Source organism: Macrotis lagotis, chromosome 5 (genome assembly GCF_037893015.1).
Source record: "Macrotis lagotis isolate mMagLag1 chromosome 5, bilby.v1.9.chrom.fasta, whole genome shotgun sequence".
Classification (NCBI taxonomy): Eukaryota; Metazoa; Chordata; class Mammalia; order Peramelemorphia; family Peramelidae; genus Macrotis; species Macrotis lagotis.
Genome location: NC_133662.1, coordinates 100701986 through 100723077, shown reverse-complemented (window position 1 = coordinate 100723077; position 21092 = coordinate 100701986). Strand labels below are relative to the sequence as shown.

General features: G+C 35.9%; 1 pseudogene; it reads left to right on the top strand.

The window, feature by feature from the left end:
* Nucleotides 1-13613: 13613 nt before the first annotated feature.
* LOC141489820 (small ribosomal subunit protein uS5 pseudogene) lies at nucleotides 13614-14439 on the top strand (annotated as a pseudogene).
* Nucleotides 14440-21092: the final 6653 nt, after the last annotated feature.

The window sequence follows — 21092 nt, the reverse complement described above, 5'->3', positions numbered from 1 at the left end:
TTGCATATGACTTTTATTGCATTGTGATCTGAGAAAGATGTATTCACTATTTCTGCCTTTCTGCAGTTGATCATTAGGTATTTATGTCCTATTACATGGTCAGTTTTTGTATAAGTTCCATGTACTGCAGAGAAAAAGTTATATTCCTTTCTATCCCCATTCAGTTTCCTCCATATGTCTACCATATCTAATTTTTCTAACTATCTATTTACCTCCTTAACTTCTTTCTTGTTTATTTTATGATTTGATTTATCTAGATCTGAGAGTGGGAGGTTGAGGTCTCCCACTAGCAGAGTTTTGCTGTCTATCTCTTCCTGTAGTTCTTTCAGCTTCTCCTCTAAGAATTTGGTTGCTGTCCCACTGGGTGCATATATATTCAATACTGAAATGACTTTATTATCTATGTTACCTTTTAGGAGGATAAAGTTTCCTTCCTTATCACTTTTAACACTATTTTTGCTGCTGCTTTGTCTGACATAACGATTGCTACCCCTGCTTTTTTTTACTTCAGGTGAAGCAAAATATATTTTGCTCCAACCTTTTACCTTTACTCTCTATCTCTCTGCTTCAAATGAGTTTCTTGTAATCAGCATATTGTAGGATTCTGGTTTTAAATCCACTCTGCTATTTGCTTACATTTTAAGGGAGAGTTCATCCCATTCACATTCAATGTTATGATTACTAATTCTGTATTGCCCTCTTTGCTATCTTCCCTCTGGTTGTATTTTCCCCCTTCCCCCCCCTTTATCCATATTCCCCAGTATTTTGTTTCTGAATATCACCCCCTTCAGTGTGTTTGCCCTCCTATTTCACACCCTCTACTTTCTTTCCTCTTTCCTTTTTTCCCTTTTCCCTTCCCTTCCTTTTGTTGTTTCCCCTTTTCCCCCACTCCCCTTCCCTTTCTCCATCCCCCCTCACCTTTTCCCCTTTTAATACTTGAAAGGTTAAATGTTTTATAAGTTCACTCAGTATGTGTAGGTTGACTTTAAGCCAAGTCTGATGACAAGAAGATTCAAGTGTTTCTCCTCTGCTCCCTTCTTCCCCTCTATTACCATAGGTTATTTGTACCTCTTAGTGTAATGAGATTTACCCCATTCAATCCCCTCCCTCCTCCAGTCTCTTTCCTGTCCCCCTTTTTAAGGAGGTAGTGTTTTTTACATCAATCTATCTAAGTCATAGAAAATTCTGAGTGTCTGTCCCTTCTACTTCAGTATATTCCATCGAATAGAGTCAAAATTCCTGAGAATTATTAGAGTCTTTCTCCCAAGTGGGGTTAAAGTCAGTTACATCCCATTAAATAGCAGTCTCATGGATAGGTCATGAATGTCCATCATTTCTGGCTAGTTGTATTCTCTCTGTTAGAGTTACAATTCTCAATATTTATGAAAATCTTTTTCCCCCATACTGGGATATAGCCAGTTTCAACTTACTGGACTGCATTTTTTTCCTTTTACTCCCCCCCACTTTGTTTATCTTTCCATGCTTCTTTTGAACCTCCTGTTTGATGTCCAAATTTTCTGTTTTGCTCTGGCTTTTCATCAGAAATTTTTGGAATTCTTCCATTTTCTTAAATGTCCATCTGTTTCCCTGGAAGCGAAGGCTCAGCTTTGCAGCAAAGCAGATTCTTGGCTGCATTCCAAGCTCCCTTGCTCTTCAAAATATCTCATTCCAGGCCCCTCGATCCCTTAATGTTGATGCAGCCAGGTCCTGCGTGATCCTTACTGTGGCTCCTTGATATTTAAATTGTTTCTTTCTGGCTGCTTGCAGGATTTTCTCTTTTATCTGATAGTTCTGGAGTTTGGCCACAACATTCCTTGGTGTTTTCATTTTAGGATCTTTTTCTGGTATTGATTGATGTACTCTTTCACTAACTACTTAGTCCTCAGATTCCATGATATCAGGGCAGTTTTCCAACACTAAATCCAGTAATATTAATTTCAGGCTTTTTTTTATCTTCAATGTTTTCAGGAAGTCATATAATTTTCAGGTTGTCCCTCTGCAATCTATTCTTGAGATCAGTGAGTTTGCTGATGAGGCATTTTACATTTGCTTCTATTTTTTTCTATTTTTTGATTTTGTTTAACTGACTCTTGTTGTCTCATGGAGTCATTAGTTTCTGTAGTCTCCATTCTTTTTTTGGGGGGAGGATTTTTCTTCATTAACCTTTTTCAATTTCTTTTCCAATTGGTCAATTCTACTTTTGAAAGAGCTTTCCATTTGACCAATTGAGGTTTTGAGAGAATTAATTTCTTTTTGCATTTGCTCATTTGAGGATCTGAGAGAATTATTCTCATTTTGTATCGGTCCAATTGATGATCTGAGAGATTTATTCTGCTTTTGTATTTGTCCAATTGTACTTTCTAAAGTTTTGTTTTCTTGTTACAAGATATTAATTATCTCTCCCAAATTTTTCAGTTCCTTCCTTATTCCTTCAAAGAAGTCTTTCTGTGCTGGAGACCAGATTGTATTCTACTCAGAGGTTCCTGGTCTCTCTGACTTAGGGTCTTTCCCTTCCAGGAATTTTTCCATGGACCCACCTTTCTGCTGACCCTTCTTCATTTTGCTAACACCTTGAGTTGGTGGGGGGGGGGGTGGCTGGTTCACCGGGGCTTGAGATAGCTAAAGGCTTTATTCACTGAGTGCAGTTTCTCTGGCTGGCCAGTAGGAGGTGTTGGCTGCTTTCTCTGGGGTGTCTTTGACCTTGACTGAGGCCTTCTCCCTTTACTTGAAGGGAGGGGTTGGAGCTATTGAATTCTTTTGCCTTCATTCAATGGTGGGCTTCACCCTAGCCTGAGGTCATTCCTCAGCTGGGCTGGTACTTCTGCTCACACACCTGGGCTGAGACAGAAGTAGTTTGCATTGTTTGTTTGGGAGGAGGTCTGAGTTGTAATGGGACCAGAGGAGCCCAGGATGGTGTCCACAGCTTTCCTGCACCAGAACTCTCCCCCTAGCCCCAACCCCAATCTCCAGGGGCACAGCACCAACACCAGCGCCTCTGCCCCCCCCCACTGACCCCAGCCTCTGTCATCCATCCCCACAGCTGATCCAGCAATTCTTGCTCTTGGGCCCTCAGACTCCTGGTTCCAATTTAGCTGTTAATCTGGCTGATTTAGGGCTGATCCTCCCTCTGAGCCCAGACTCACCCTCCTGAATTCGGCCAAAGCTGCTGCTGGAGACAAATCCTGAAGTAGATGTTCTTTCTCCTGGCTTTTCTTTCTGGCTTTTTTGCGTCTGATTTCTTTTAAGAGGTTTGTTTCATGTGATAGATGGGGAAGAGATCAGGAGACTTTAGAACTGTGCCTGTCTTCTCTCCGCCATCTTGGCTGGAATCTCCCTTCATATTTCTAACCTTTCTTCTATCCTTTCTTCTTTTAATCTCCCTTTCCCTTTTACTTTCCCTTTGCAGTCCTATTTCTTTTAGGGAAGGATACATTTAAAATCCAATTGGATATGTGTGTCAATGCCTCTTTGAGCCAAATGTAATGAAAGAATTGAAAGTCTAACAATGCTTTCTCCCTCCCTTGTTTCCTTTTACTATAATTGTTCCTTTATGCCTTTTTGTGTGATATAATTTACCTTATTCTTTATTCCCTATTTCTCTTTACCTAGTACAATAATCTATTCACATCTTATTTTTTAATATTATCACATCAAAATCAACTTATGTTTACACCCTCTGTTTAATGCAGACTCCTTCAAATAGATATAAATTTCTCAAAAATTATAATGACTATTTTCCTGTGTAGGGTTGTAAACATTTTATCCTGATTAAATAACTCTTTTTTTCTTTTCTGTTTATCTTTTTTAGGTATATCTTGTGATCATATTTCAAGATCCCATTTTCTGTTCAGTTCTGCTCTTTGCATCAGCAAAGTTTGAATAGCTACTATTTTGCTGCATGTCCATCTTCTCTCCTGAAAGAACATGCTCAGTTTTGTTGAGTATTTGATACTTTATTGTAATCAAAACTCTTTTGCTATTCAATTTATCATATTCCAGGTACTCTTATTGTTTAATATTGAAGCTATTAATTTTTCTGTAATCCTGACTGTGAATCTTTGGTATTTGAATTGTTTCTATCACTGCCTATAATATTTTCTTTTTGACCTGATAATTAGGAAATTGTGCTACAATATTCCTTGGTGTTTACATTTTGGAACCCCTTTCATTAGGTGATTGATGCATTCTTTCAGTGACTATTTTACCCTCTGATTCTAGGAAATCAAGTCATTTTTCCTAGATTTCTTGACTTCTTGAATGATTTTATCCAGATTCTTTTTTTGATCATGGCTGTCAGGTAGTCTTATATTTTCTTAAATAATCTCTCTGAGATCTATTTACCAGGTTTTTCCAATGAGATTTTTCAACAACTTCCATTTATCAACTTCTAATTTTTAAGGAATTTTCTTCAGTTAGCTTTTGTTTTTCTTTTTTTTTCCTTCAACTTTTTTCTCCCTTTATTTATTTTTTCCAATTACATGAAAGGATAGTTTTCAGCACTTGTCCCTTTGGAAACTTTTTGACTTCTACAGTTTTCTAGCACTTTCCCATCTCTTCCATATAGCTGTGACTAATCTGATATATATTTTTCATTTACAATTGAGTTTAGCATATTTCCATATTAGGCACGTTGTGAAAGAATAATTAGAACTAAGGGATAAAAAAATCATGATAGAGGAAAAAGTACCTTAAAAGAATTTGATTCTTAATTGTAATACAAGCTCCTTTGCTTTTTCATTTTTTTTCATTTTGCTTGACTGATTCTTGATGTCTCATAAAGTCATTCACTTTCTCAATTCCAATTTTCTTTCTTTTTTTTTGCAAGGCAATGGGGTTAAGTGGCTTACCCAAGGCCACACAGCTAGGGAATTATTAAGTTTCTGAGGCTAGATTTGAACTCAGGTACTCCTGACTCCAGGGCAGGTGCTCTATCCATTCCGCTACCTAGCCACCCCTCAATACTAATTTTCAAGAAACTATTTTATTTAGTCTGGTTTTGCAGGCAAATTCTATTTTTAAAGAAGTTCTTTTCTTTTCTATTATTCAATTTTCTCAATTATATTTTGAAAGTACTATTTTCTTCAGCCAGTTTTGTGTTTTCTTTTCCAAGCTGTTGAATATCTATTGCTTATCTCTCATTTTTTTTCTCAATTTTTTGACTTGATTTTTAAATTCTTTTCTGATATTTTTCAAGAAGACTTTTTTGTGCTTGAGACCAATTCACATTCTCCTATGGAAATTCATATACAGGTCTTTTTCCAATGTAATCTTTTGAGATGATGTTTTGATCTTTCTTTCTTAAACTCATTGCAGCTCTTGATAGCAAGGGATTTCTTCTTTTTCATTCTAATGTTTAACCTGCTTCATGGTTTTTAAGTTAGAGTTCTTGTCCTGTTCCACAGGAAGTTGAAAGTTCCCTGGATTTGGGGTCAAAGACCTGTTCACCAACCTTTCATTTTTTAAATTTATTTATTTATTTTCATCCATATGCACATATATAATTTTAAGTTACAAAATTTTATTCCACTCTCCCTTTCCATCCCCTTCAGCTTATTTTGTATATACATATTTTGATAAAGATGTTTACAGATTAGTAATTTTCAGTATGAGGATTTAGGATCAAGTGAAAGAGATACATAGATACTTTTTATAAGTGTTCTTCAGATTGTGAGGGGTTAGATTTTTTGTATGTTTTATTTTTCTTCCTTTGGATGTGGATAATACAATCCATAACCAGTCTAATATAGTTTTCCTAGATTTCTGGACTTCTGAGAGGAGCTGCTTTCATCAAGGTTGTTCATCTCACAATGTTGTTATTGATCTGTATGTTGTTCTCTTGGTTCTAATCCCTTCTCTCAGCATCAGATCCTTTAAGTCATCACCACCAGTCTTTCCTATATTGGGTCCTATGCTCCAGTGTTAGAGGCTTCTTCATTGCACTGGCATTGACTGGTCTAGCAGTGCCCACTGTACTGGGGCTCACAATTTGTCTTCTAAGCTGAAACTTGTAGACCTCAGTCAGCTTTCTGTGTCATTTGCTGTGGCCCTTAGTTGCTGAAATGGGCTTTGCTGAGAGCCTTCTGCTGCCTCTCTTGCCCCCACCTATATTGGGTCACATTACCCCTGCACTCAAATGGGACAGGCCTTTCCTGAATATTTTTCAGTATATCTTAACCTTGAAAATGCTCCAATCACTCTTGTTGTGGGTTCTGTCACTCCACAATCCATTTAGAGACTTTATTAATATTGTTTCTGAGGGAAACTCAGAGGGTCAGGGAAGTTCCTGGCTTCTCTATGCCTTGTTAGATCCACCATCAGAAGCATTATTTTCCACAATGGTGGAACCAATTCATAACCCCATCAAAAGTGCTTAATATGGAGTAGAACTTTTCTTTTTAACTTTGTGGTTACAACTACAAAAAAGACAATAAAGTTGCTCTGGAAAGCTATAATTTTTTCATACATGTCCCCTTCTTCTTGACCAAAGATATACAGACACAGGCACATACAAACACACACAAGCACTTATGCATTATGTATGCAAGTTCTTAGCTCTTATCACAGATCTTGGCACATAGTAGGAAGTTAACATTTATTGTTAACTAACACAGATATGTTTTTCCTTCCCTCCTTCTTTCTTTCCTTTCTTCCTTCTTTCCTTAAAAAATGAGAATGTTACCTAACCTGGAATTAATTAATTCAATTAATATTTCTTGATCAAGCATTATATGCAAAGGCCTATGGTAGATATGGTGAGTGACATAAAAATTAATGAGATTTGGTCCCACACATTAGTTGGAATTTCCATTGTTTTCCCAAAAAAGTCATTATTAATAACTAATAAAATAAATATAAGTATACAAATGCAGGATTATCTTAACTTATTTTTTATTTAGGATGAATACAAATATTAATATATATATATACATAAAAGCATATGCATATATCTGCATATATATAGTTCTAAAAATAAGAAAAGCAGGCAGGATCTGCATTAATTTTTTTAAGGGTAAGCATAATATATACACTTATGTATAAATACATGCAAATTACATATATATATATAATTTGAATGGGAATTTAGTGAATTAACATATGACAATGTATTACTGAAAAAATTATTACCAAAAAAATTGATCTTATGTCCCCTTTTGCATTTACATCATATATCTTTCACCTCAAAATCTTCTTGAGATTAATTAGTATGCCATTCATGTATAACAGTTAAGAATTATAATAAAGGTGATATAGGACAGCAAGTTCTCTTTGTTACTGTGGGCTTATAAGTACAGACCTTCAGTTGTTATGGCAACCTTCAATTAATGAAAGTATCATCAAAGTCATCTCTCTACAATATTTTATACAGTTATTTCCATTAAATGTGATTAAATGTTCTTTCTGAGGCCAATGACAAAGTTGAAGTTGGAAGTCATATTCGTAATATTCAATTACCTATATCCTCAAACACTTGATGGAGAGAATCTGTCATAAAAGTTCTCTTCAAATTAAGATTTTTAAAATTCTCATCTGCAGCCAAGTTATTAATAAATTATTAATAATTTTTACTGAATTAAAAGACCAACTTTACTGTGGACTATTATGCCTTTTTTTGGCTAAAAGGAAAATTGGACCAGAAATTATTAGTCTTGGAGAAGATAAAAGAATTCATTATTCATGTGCAAAAATATTAGAAGTGAAGGTTTATTTGGAAACTACAAAATTTTTCATACCTTCTGTACATAATTATCTTATAACTATGAATTATCAAACAAGTATAATCAAATAATCAAAAATATTTCAAAAAAATTACCCAACTCAAATTGGAAAAGATCACCCCCTCCATATATATCCAGTACCACCCCTAATTTAAAAAAAAAATGCTCTCTATAGTTTCCTCAACAAGTAATCATAAACCCTTTGTGTGAAGATAACTAGCAAGTTGCAATTCATCTCTTGTTCTAGTTCATGCTAGATATGCTTTTAGAGCTATCCTTGTCAATAAGTATCTAAATAAAACCCAAATTCATCTCTTTGTACTTTATACCTAATGCTTTCTAGTTCCTAGCTCTGAGATCAAAAAAGCAAGTCTAATTCTTCTTCTTCTTTTAACAAACTTCAAAATATTTAGACAAAGTCATCACTATCCTTACCCCACTTTCCCCCACCAAGAATAGTCTTCACATTACCCAAGTCTACTTTTCTTCAATTTAGACATTTTCATTACATTTATTCTACTAGTAAATGACATGAACTCAGGAACTTTGATTATCCTGTTTTATGCTGTCCATCATAAAGATTCATGATCTCCAGAGGCAATGTCCTTCCTAAAATGTGGTTCCTATAGCTAAACACAATACTGCACATAGAACCTGATGAGAGTAGAGTATAGATAGATGTGTCACTCTCTAGTCTCAGAAGAAATCTTACACATTGATTGATTCAATAATTATGATGAAAACTATGGAAATTTCAAGAACCAAATCTAATCACTGGATGTAGATGAAAGCACTAGGATATGCATTTACCATATCAATTCTTTCCAGGTCTGAAGTTGAAACCTTTAAAAAATATAATGACTTTTATAAGTCCACAAAATAGATCATTAAAGTCCAGTGGTCTTCTGTTAACTACTCACTGAGATGGCAAAAATGAATACCCAAGTTAATTAGCTGTGCATTAACAATTCTCCAGCTTTAATGCTTGACTTTAAAAATCTCTTTGGAGTTCAAAATGATGTAATGTAAAAAGTAGATGGACTATGATTAGAAAAGTAAATATCCTGTGATTTAGTGCTCAGCAGCATGAAACTTGGAAAAAGAAGTTAAAAGTTATAACATGGAATAAAATGATTGTTCAGTACACAGATGTACACATATTCTTAATAGGAAAGTTTCCTAGTTAGGTGTATTATTTTATGCATACACACACACACACACACACACACACACACACACACACACACACACACAAAGAATCTCGGACTAACTATTAAAAATAAAAGAATACTCTTTCCTTTTGATAGATGATCAAAAGAACTAATTCCCATGTCTATATCATCTGTAAAAGGAATAAGAACATGAAATGTGTTTTTTCTTGACTTTCAATTCATGCTGAAAAATTAAAATATACATACTTACAGACTTAGATAGAAATTAGTCTGCTAATTCATAGGTGGGAAAAAAAAGATCAAGATCCAAACTATTCTTCTGTCTTTGCCCTCAAGTAGTAGGGAGGAGGAAAATGCATGTGTAGTAGTCAATTAAAAGAATCAAATCAGTCCAACTCCTATAGACCAGAGTCAAACTAACCTAGCTGTTTCCAGGGCCAGGCATTAGTGAACCTTAGTGAAGTTCAAAGTAAGCCATAAACTTTTAACAATGTACTAATCAGTTTATAGATGCATACTTTATAGGTGCCATCTAGGACCATTATGAAAATAGATATAAATCTAGATAGATGCAATAACTAGAAAAAGTTAAATAAAAGTTATATCAGTAAATGCTAACATTTAGCAATTTTTAAATGAATGTATATATTTTTGTTTGTGTGCATAAATATAGATCTATATAAGATTATCTTTTATCAAATTATAATGTAAGTTGAATGGAGAGCATCAGAAGAGAAAACTTTAAGTTGTTCATTGATGAATCCAAGAGACATGATGAATTGTGTTGTTTTCCTTTTTAAATTCAATGAATGAGATCCTTTTCTAAAAGGATAAATCTCCCAGCTTGACCTGAAAACAAAGTTAAAACTTTTATACAGTTCTGAAGACAGCAATTTAGCAATTACTATATTAGATCATCATATGAAATATTTTCTAAAAGCCAATGTTTCACAGACATGCTAGAAAAGTCAAAAAGGTGATATTTATTACTAGGTGACAAATGAAGTTAGCTTTCACGGAATAAAAATTGTTGTAATTTTTATTGCTCAAAAGGTAAGATATTAGCTAAATTAGCAAAAAAACCCCATAAAATATGTTCAAGATGAGAAAATTGTTTTGATTTTGTATATCTTAAGTGAATACTGTTAGGTTGTTCAGCTTCATGATTTTATTTTCACAAAGGAAGATTTAAATTTAGAGGATATGAGAGGGTCAAAATGACTAGTGAAAAGACAAATGGCACATATTACAATTATTTTTAAAATACAAAAGTGGTTTGATTTTCTAAAAATCTTGTCCATGCACATATACATGAGTAAAAAATTATATAAGCATATTTATTGAGTTTTGGCATTAATTGATTTTCAAAATTAGGACCTGAGATATTTCCACTTCAGGATTTAAAAGAAAGGAAAAAACCAAATTCCCTCATTGACTTTATTTGGACAAATGAAGCTACATAACATGAAATTAGGATAGCTTTTCTGAATTTTTTTTAAAATTTTATTTATTTAAGACAATGGGGTTAAATAACTTGCCCAAGGTGACACATCTAGGCAATTATTAAGTGTCTGAGCTTGAATTTCAACTCAAGATTCTCCTGACTCCAGGTCCAATACTCTATCCACTACCTTACCAGCTGCCCCTTTCTATTTTGTAAAAAAGAAGAATAATGTTGTTAAAATAAAGTAGCATTAAGAAATTAGATTTAAATCAATATCTTTACAAAAATTACATATAAATTCAACTATCAAATATTATAAAATAAAATATTTAATATACTTATGAAATGTGTATATATATAAATTTTGGAAGTTTGTACCTTATGCAACTATGGTAATAATACTCAACCACACACTAAAAATGAGTATAAAGATAAAAATTGGGCAGGGAGCCAAGATGGCTGCCTGAGGGCAGAAGTTTGTGCAAACTCATCTCCCAAAAAAATTCCAAAAGCCATCAATTTACCTCTAGCCAAAATTTAGAGGGACAGAAGTCACAGAAAGCCTAGGTGATACAATTTTCTAATCCATGTCAACTTATAAGATCTGCAGGAACAGTCTGTTTCACCAGGACCAGGGGTTGGAAAGAGGCCCAGTACAGCCTGACTGGAGCAAACTAGTCCAGGTATCCAGGAAAAGCTCATGGGGCTCCTGCATCCCTAAGGACATCTGGGCCCATGACAGAGGGTGTGGTTTCCAGACCTCTTGGCCCAAGGATCAAGAGGGATGGCTTGAAGGGGTGCTAAGAGAAGTCTTCCACACCAGAGTGAGCATAGAACCCTGGTCAGTGACAGTATCAGAGCAACCCTGCAGTGGGAACCTGCAGAGCAGCCCAACACTTTCAGAGCCCTCTGCCCACAGGCAGAAAGGGGGAGGGGAGAGACTGCAGAGGTGTCTCTGCTATCCCTGGGGCAGAAGTCTGTTACATGGCCTATATTCAGATACGGGGCCAAAAGACCATAGAGAAGCAGGGACCCTCCTCACAGCTACAGGGCAGAGGGGAGAGTTTGCAGTCATACACAGAGTGGAGCACAGGAAAGAGCTATCTCATAAGACCTTGGAGGAATTGAGGACCCTGTGGGGTGTCCCCAAACCCCCCAAAACCTTGGAAGTATGGTAAATTAGTCATAGGCTGAGGAAATGAGCAAACATCTGAAAAAGACCATAGAAAATTACTTTTGTACTATGAATGATCAAAATACACACTCAGAATATGACAACTTCAAAGCTTCTGTTTCCATAGCTTCCAAGAGAAATAGGAAATGGGCTAAGGCAAAGGACAAGAGTAGAAAAGAGTTTGAAAAGAAAGAAAGGGAGATAGAGGAAAAATTGGGAAGAGATATGAGAGCAATGCAACAAGTAAATCGTGAAAAATACATCAGTAGCTTGGTGAAAGAAATACCAAAAATAATGAAGTAAATAACATGTTAAAAACCAGTTTAGGTCAATTGGAAAAAGCAACCCAAAAGGCAAATAAGCAGAAGAATAACTTAAAAAGCAGCATTGAACAGATATAAAAGGAGATTTAAAAATTCCTTTGAAGAAACTAACTCCTTCAAATGGAAAATGGAGCTAAAGAAAGTTGATGACTTTTCAAGAAATCAAGAAAAAATAAAACAACACCAAAAGAACAAAAAAAAATAGATGAAAATGTGAAATATCTCATTGGAAAAACATCTGACCTAGAAAACAGATCCAGAAGACATCATTTAAAAATTATTGTACTACCTGAAAGTCATAACCAAGAAAAGAGCCTAGGCTTCATTTTTCAAGAAATAATACAGCAACACTTCCCTGAGATCCTAGAAGCAGAGGGGAAAAATAGAAATTGAGGGAATCCATTGATTACCTCTTGAAATAGATCAACAAAGAAAAAGTTGCAAGAATATTATAGACAAATGTGAAAACTCCCATGTCAAAGACAAAATACTACAAGTTGCTTTGGCTCTACAGTCAGAATTACACTGGCAGTGTCTAAATTAAGGGCCCTTAGGGCCTGGAAAATGAAATTATGGAAAGCAAAAGTGCTTGGTTTACAACTGAGAATCAATTATCCAGCAACTATCCATATATATAATATATATATATATATATATATATATATATATATATATATATGTATGGTGTGTGTGTATTTATGAATATATGTATTTATTTTTGTATATGTGTGTGTGTGTATATGACCAGAATGAAGGAAATCATAGCCTAGCTGCAATTGGTCATGATTCTGGACATGTCATTTTAAGGAATGACATTGATAAACTGTAGTACATCTAGAGAAGAGTAACCAGGATTTTAAGTCTATTCAAAAGGGATTAATTGTAGGAACTTCAAGTATTTATCCTTCAAGCCAGAGAGAAGATGGTGGAATAGAAGTGAGAAATACAATAAATTGTGCCATTGCCACCCCCCCCAACCAAAATAAAGCTTTTCCAAACTTACATAAGGAAGAAATTAAATGGAATACATAAAGAGAAATAGAATTTTAAAAATCATATTAAGTCTTTTGTCCAAGCCAGGTCTTTTTTTATTCCTTTTATCATTCCCTTTTTACCTTATCTTTCACTTCTCCCAACCCTCCTTCCCAGTTGAGTAGTATAGATTTTTAAACTCAAGTGGGAATGTAGCTTATTTCCTCTCTGGGCCAAATGTACTGAATGAAATTTACCCTCCACTCTTTCCCTCTAAAAATCATAAATCTTTGTGCCTCTTCAGCTGATGTGATTTATCACTAAAATACTATTAAACAGGTATTATCAATTGGGCTTGGATAATTGATTGCTTGATAGGATCAAAGTGTTACCAAAGCACCAGGGATTAATTGCTTGATTGTTTACTAAGCAGCATTGTCTCTAAATCACTAATTACCCTCCCTTCTCTTGTCTCATTAGAAGTACACTTTTCATGATTCCTGAATTACATCAAATTATAACCTTTATTTTACCTTACCCCCTTTTCAAGGATACACAATACTCATGAGCCAAAGTATCATCCAAAGTCAAATCATTTTATGAACTATATGTACCCCTCCTCCAAATCTATTTTCTCCTGCACTTCCCTCCAACCCCCTCCAGGTTACTTAACCCCAGTTAAATAAGGACAACTCTGTTTTAAATAACTTTAAGAATCTCAAAGGTCTCTCTCTAAGTACTGGGAAGCTCTGAAGTTCTCACTTGAGATTTACTTTACAAATGTTGTGAGCTTCTACTTCCAGTGAGCACCAAATGGTGGATGACACCAGTGCTGTAGGAGAAGCAGGAGGCCCTGGGGGCCTGGGAGTAGGAGGCCGAGGTGGCTTCCATGGTGGTTTCGGCAGTGGAGGCCAGAGCAGCAGCCACAGGACCCAGGAGGAAAGGCTGAAGACAAGGATTGGGTTCCTGTCACTAAGCTGGGCCACCAAGTCAAGGACATGAAGATTAAGTCTTTGGAAGAGATTTATCTTTTCTCCCTTCCTATTAAGGAGTCTGAGATCATAGATTTCTTCATGGGATCTTCATTGAAAGATGAGATTCTGAAGATCATGCCTGTTAATAAACAAACTAGAGCTGGTCAACATACTAGTTTCAAGGCTTTTGTGGCCATTAGTGACTACAATGGCCATGTTGGTCTGGGTGTTAAGTGTTTCAAGGAAGTGGCCACGGCTGTTCATGGTGCCAAGCTTTCCATTGTTCCTTGAGACATGACTACTGGGGGAACAAGACTGGCAAGCCTCACACAGTGCCTTGCAAGGTCACTGGGTGATGTGGTTGAGTTCTGGTGTGCCTAATCCCTTCCCCTACAGGTACTGATTCCTGTGCCTAAGAAACTTCTAATGATGGCTGGACTTGATGACTCTACACTTCTGCAGGAAGCGGTACAGCAACTCTGGGCAACTTTGCTAAAGCTACCTTTGATGCCATCTCTAAAACATATAGCTACCTAACCCCAGGCCTGTGGAAGGAGACTGTATTCACTAAGTCTCCCTATTAGGAATTGACAGATCATCTTGTGAAGACTCACACTCACATGTCTTTTCAGAGAATCTAGGCAGCTGCTGTGGCAACCACATAGATTTTTTTTTTATAATCAAGGAATAAACTGAACTATGCCTGCTAGGTAAAAAAAAAAATGATTGTGAGTTATGAGAGACACTGACTCAGGACAGCCCAGTTTGTATTGCCCTCAAAAAAGCAATTCCTAAGCTTCATCAGCACAGCAGAATTAAAATAGATGAAATGATATAGAGACACTGAAGTTTATAGTTAGCACCCCTAATTTTCATCATTTTTGTCTCAGACAAAGTGATGTCATCTTGGGCTTCTTCACTGGAGAGACAAGACATAACTATATCCTTTAAACCCAATCTCTCCAATCATATTCAAACATTTAATTACTCTAAGAGAAGTAGAATTCTCAAGAGTTAGAAATGTTATATCTTACCTTTTAGGATTATATACAGTTTGATGGTCTTTTCTAATATTTGTTTTGTTCTGCTCTGTTTTTTCTTCCCCTTTGCATTTCCTTTTCTATGTATCTCTTGATTCCTGTATTTGATGATTGAATTCTCTGTTTAGTTCTGGTCTTTTCAGGAAATTCTAGAAGTCCTTTATTTTATTGAACATCCATCTTTTCCACTGATAGTATATGCTGAATTTTGAAGGTTAGTAAATTCTTGGTTGTAATGCCAAATCCTATGCCCTATGATATATGGTATTATATTCCTTCAAAGTTGAAGCTAAAAGGTCATGTGTCAGTCTGAATGTGTTTCCTTGTATTTAAATTGTTTCCTTTTTGCTGCTTGAAAGATTTTCTCCTTTATTTGAGAGTTCTGGAATCAGCCCTTGGAATTTTTATTCTGAGGTCTCTTTCTGAAAAGTTTCTGTCTATTCTTTCAATGGTTACATTGTCTTCTTATTCTAGCAGATTTGGACAATTTTCCCTGATAATTTCCTGCATGATGTTTTATAAGTTCTCTTTTTGATCTAGGCTTTCTGGTAGTCTGATGGTTCATAGATTGTCTCTCCTGCATCTATTTTCCAGATCATTCCTTTTCCCTAAAAAGTACTTTATATTTTCTTCAATTTTTTTCACTCTTTTTTATTTTGTTTGATGGAATTCTGTTTAATTCTAATTTTTAGCATTTTGTTTTCTTCAATTACCTTTTTGTGGGTTTTTTAAGGTTTTTGCAAGGCAAATGGGGTTAAGTGGCTTTCCCAAAGCCACACAGCAAGGTAATTAAGTGTCTGAAGCCGGATTTGGACTCAAGTACTCCTGACCCCAGGGTCAGTGCTCTATCCACTGCAACACCTAGCCACCCCCTTGTGTTTCTTTTTTAAAGGTGTTGAATTTTTTTGGCCAATTTTTCATAATTTTCCTGCATTACCCTCATTATCACCTTTATCTGCAAAGTAGTTTTCTATAGTGAACAATCTTTTAGGGTTTTTGCTCATTTTTGTTGTTTTAACTCTGCTCCTGGGGTATAGGGAGTATAGATCCAAGTTTTCTTTATTTTTTTTTACTGGGGCTGTGGTCTGATCCCTGGCATTTCATTGGCCAAGATGCTACCTATGCATTCCAGACCTTGCCTTTGTAGAGATTTATTTTTTCATTTGTTTTCAAGTTTTGACTTAGCAGTGGTTTGTTCCCAGCCCAGTCCTGTCTTTTGCCCTGTGTTCCCTGGGTTCAGACTTTGTTTGGGATTGGAACCCTCCTTGCTGAATTCTAATCTAGCTGCAAGGACCTCTGCTGATGTCCAACTGTCGGGAACTCTACTGCACTACAGCTAAAAGCATTCTACTGGACTTACAAGATCTGATGCTGAGGGAAGGGAATAGAGCATAGAGATCAATTTGCACATCAACATTATGAGATGAACAACCTTGATGGAAGCAACCCCTCTCAATGTTCCAGAGAGCTAGGATAACTGTATCTGACAGATTATGGACTAAATTATCCCCAACCAGAGGATGAAAATCATACAAAACAAAACAGCGAAAAAAAAAACCCCTACTGAATCTGATGAACACTTTATAAAAATTACCTCTTATGCATCTCTTTCCCTTAATTCTAATTCCTCATGCCAAAACACATTAACTTTTATATGTATGTAAAATGTTAACCTGACTGTTCCTATCTGAGGGAAGGGGGGTGGGAAGGGAGGGTGGAGTGAATCTTTGTAACTTTGAAATATGAATGTACAAATGGATGAAAATACAAAATATTGAAAAAAAATCATTCTATTGGCTTTACAATTCTCTCACCTCCTGAGTTTTACTTCTCCTTTCCCCGCAAAGAGACAGACCTTCACTGAATAACCTCCATGATGTTTACCATTGAAAACTTCTTTGGATCTTTTCTTTTGCTTGGTGGTATCTTTGAATGTTACTGCAGAGGTTTCATTTATCTTTGGTAGGGAAAAGCTCTGGGAGCAGTTTAGTTTCATACCACCATCTTGACTCCATCCTGCAAGTCACCCAAGTCAGGTCTTTTTGAGGTGATAGATAGCGAGGTCTAGGTATGCTATGTCCTGAGTTTTAGTTAGGAGCACATTATAGGACCTCTTTTGTGCTCAAAGGCAGTAAAAAGTCCCAGATTCATTATATGAATAAGCAAGGGTCAACTAGCAGTTTTGTTGCCTACTACCTAGTTGCATTTGGTAGATTTGATTGATAGGTGGTCTTTAGGGTGAGGACTAAGCCTCAAGACTTAATTGTTTCTCTAGATAAAAGTGCTAATTCAGAGCAGACTGACACTGGACTGAGTGGAATTAGAACATAGTTCAAACTTCTAACCCAGTCTGAAGCCTATAGAGAAATTACCATGGTAAAATCCCAGACTAAAGTGAATTGCCTTGCATTTCTGAAAATGTAGCAGTAGAGCTTCTGAAAAATATAATTGAGTTCAATAGTATTCTATCACTTCTCAGACCCAAATATATGTCAGTAATTTGTAGAGCTAAGACTGGGTGGGACAATACAGAGAGACTGTTCCCTTATATCAGACAACTTTGGAAGAACTGGTACTTTACAAGCCCTTAGCTCTGAATGATCTAAAATAACAGAACATTAATTGTTCCAATATCAGCACATATTTTCCCTTCAGAAGCAAGAATCTGAGTCCTAACATCAAATACAAAGTCAGGATGAAATCTGGAAGAAATAGCAAAGAAATAAACAGCAAAAAAAATCTAAGATAAAAAGCCATTTTGATGACAAGGATGCACAAGACAGGAACCCAGAAGAAAAGAATGTCTAAAATCATCTAGAAGTATTTCCCACTTCTTTTGTCACATGAGAAAAAGAATTTCCCACTGTGTTCATATCCTGTGCCTAGGCCTTCAGTTGGTTCATGAAGTCAGTAAAAGTATTTTCCAGAAGCTAACCCATGGAATCAGGGCACAGTAGAAAGGAAAACCAGTTCCAGGAATGTCTTTTCTTATCCCCGGAGACGTAAAAGGGAACAAGAAAGAGCTTATAGAGTTCAATTAGAAGATGACTCAAATCTTTGTAGAGTAGCCTGGAGTATCACCTCAAACACTGAGGACAAATCTCCTTCCTCAAGGCCACTTGCAATTGTGAGAGGAAGAAGCTCAGCACCCATGAATTTTGCACCCTGAAATAGATGGACAAAGAAATGCACAAACATCACAGAGATAATTGCACTCAAACCTGATCTCAAACCTTTGCATATTAAATAGCTCCAATAATTCAGGTAAGTGATAAAATGATTATACTATATGATGAGTATTTCCAGATGGAAATCAATTTTATGGGACTCCTTATTGGGCCTAGTGGCAATATAAGGAAGAAAATCCAGAAATAAAATACCATAATTATAAAAGGAAGAAAAGGTTAATTAAGGAAAGTAAGGTTGAATGTGAAATAGGAAAAATATTCTCTGGGTAGGTTGAGCCATATTATGCCCTAATCATGGAGAATGTAAAAATGGCAGAAGGGTAAGTCTGCAATATTCCAAAAACAATTTTCTGCCATTTTTTACATTACGATGACCAGGTTGACTTATGAAGATAAAACTCCAAGCGTTAGCCTGCTTGAAGTGGACTAACTGGAAATGTGACAAAGAATTTTAAAAATCATATCACTAATATAATAACTTATTCTAAATATGGAGGAGTGGCCATATGACTTCAGACTGCATATTCAAGATAGACCACAGTCAACCCAAGATGAAGCACACTTGGGAAAATTGCCACTCATAGAAATGAGTGAAACTTCTGTTCCAATTTCTGCAGGATCAGGCACTGCATCTGCTACTAGTGTACCTGTGTAATGTACCTCAATATGATGCCCCTGTAAATGACCAAACCACCTTCTCTCATGTCCATTATCTAGAGATGCCACCAAGGATGAGTTCAGGCCCTCAAAGAATTATCCATCCCACAGAATACAAGGCAGAGGACCTGTTGATCCAAGATATGAACCTCACAAATTATCCCATCCATTATCCACCCTGACAGGTAATCAGAATAGTCATCATTTGGGGCATAACCCTGATAGACAGCTACCCCCTTCTATGCAGTTGCCATAATCATCCAGGAACCTGGTCAACCCCTGCAGACTATAGCTCTCTTCAATCATCAAAATTATGCCTTAGGGTTCTATGGCCTATTAACTACATAAAGGAAGCAATAAGATTTTATTTCCATCTATGGGCAGCCCTCCCCCTCTCCCTATGTTTCTCTTGCCCCATGGCAGCAGCAGTAGGCTCCCCTGAAGCCTAATAGTATTATGATTTCTCACTAGATCTGGCACAGTGTCCATTCAAACAACAGAAGCAGATGGTTATGGCAGTTTTTTCAGGATTCCTTCACATACAAGGCCACCCCCACCATGTCCCTGCCCCATGATGTTTCAGTCACCTCTACCCTCAAACCACCCACTCTCCACAGCTGTCACCTGTTTCTGTGCCCAGGTCCCCCTTCAATAATTCCTACCAAATGAAAAGCTATGGGCATATTGGGCATGCTAGTTCTCTGGTAGTCTCCATTTCCCACCTTTGCTTTCAGGGTGACTGAGGACATTTGTGGGAGCAAGCAGGCATTAGAAGAGGTACAAACTTGGGCTCTCCTGGCCCTGTAGTATCAGATCTCTTGTCTTCTTTCTTCTCACCCAATCCCCCCTTCTCTTCTCTTCCCTGAATGGGAATTCCAGGATATGTCTACATGTCAATAAGGACTTTCCTTGTTCATAGGAGACTGCTTCTCCTGGTAGACAAGATAGCTTAGCAAAACAATCAAACATTTTTGTGGGTGACATCGGAGTACTTTGGAATTCATGTTGCGATTTATTTTAGATTTTTTCTTCCTTTTGCTTTGTTTATCCATTTATCTTCTTTTTTTTCCTGACTCTTTCTAAGGAGTTCTTTCCTATTTTCTACTGCAATTAAATTCCTTTTCTTTCTCCCAATTCCCCAGATTCTTGACCTTCTACAATAGAGTTTTGTAGAGTGTCTGTATACTCTTAATCCTTAAATAGTAAAATGAATGGAAGGAGCATGAGAAGTATGTTCTTACTTTACATTTTATGGGATCAGTGTTAGATTTCTCACATTTTGGATTCTTTGGCTTTCTCAAGAAAGTGAAAAATAAGTTATTTCTCATAGATTACAAAATACCTTCCTTCAAAGTTGTTTCAGGAATCCTGAGATGTGTGGGTTGCATTGTATTTTGGCTCAGAAGAGCCAAAGCAGGATATTTTTGCAGACATAAGGAGTACCTCCATTTGTCTAGATCTGGCTTGGTTTCATTTGCTGCTCCTAATTTATTATCTTTCCTCTTTTTATTTTAGTCCAAAATGTCAGACAGTTTTGAACCCCTCCCCTATTCATGAAGTGAATGTGTAAAACATGAAGTAAATGTGTAATCTTCTCAAGGTTAGCTGCAGAAATTTTTCTTCTGTGTGTCTGTGTGTGTGTGTGTGTGTGTGTGTGTGTGTTTACACCATAGAAAACTATAAGCAAAGCCTCAAATAAAAATGAGAAAACCATAAATTAAGTACAAATCCAACAAAATTCCTGGAAGAAGTGAAGTAAATATTTTAAAAAGTTAAAAATCATTTTAAAAACTAAAATGAGCATGAAAAGGAAAGTGAAAAAAAGAAAGTTATTAAATAAAGAATTGGAAAGGGAAGTAAAAGCTTACACCAGAGCATCAAAACCCCATTGAAACAACAAATTTCATGGGAATTAAAATGAATCAAATAAAAGGTAATTACTTCCTAAATAACAAGAGATATTCAAAGTCAAAAGATTTAAAAAATTCAAGGTGTATTATAGCAAAATCAACTTTCTTGGAAACAGATTGAGAAAATTTAAAAATCAATGGAGTACATGAACCCAAAACCATACTATTTTGTCTATTACCTTTTCTGGAAAAATATGAAAATATCTTTGGCAACATGTGACAACAAATTTTAAAACTCTCCATATCTACCAGAAACAAAGAATAAAATTGAAATAGAAAAAAAAGCTATAAATTCCTCCCAGGATAATAGTAATCCAAATTTCATTGCTTTCCAATGAATTTTTGTGTGCAGACAGAAAGAAATAGCTCAATTACCAAAAAGTCACAGTCAAGATCACACACAAAGTAGCAGAAGATAAAAAATATGGGTTTGTAAACAAGATTAATTTTTCCAGAAAAATTCTGTTGTTATATAAGAGGGGCAATGTTTATTTAATGACAAAAAATGTTTCTGTATTCATAG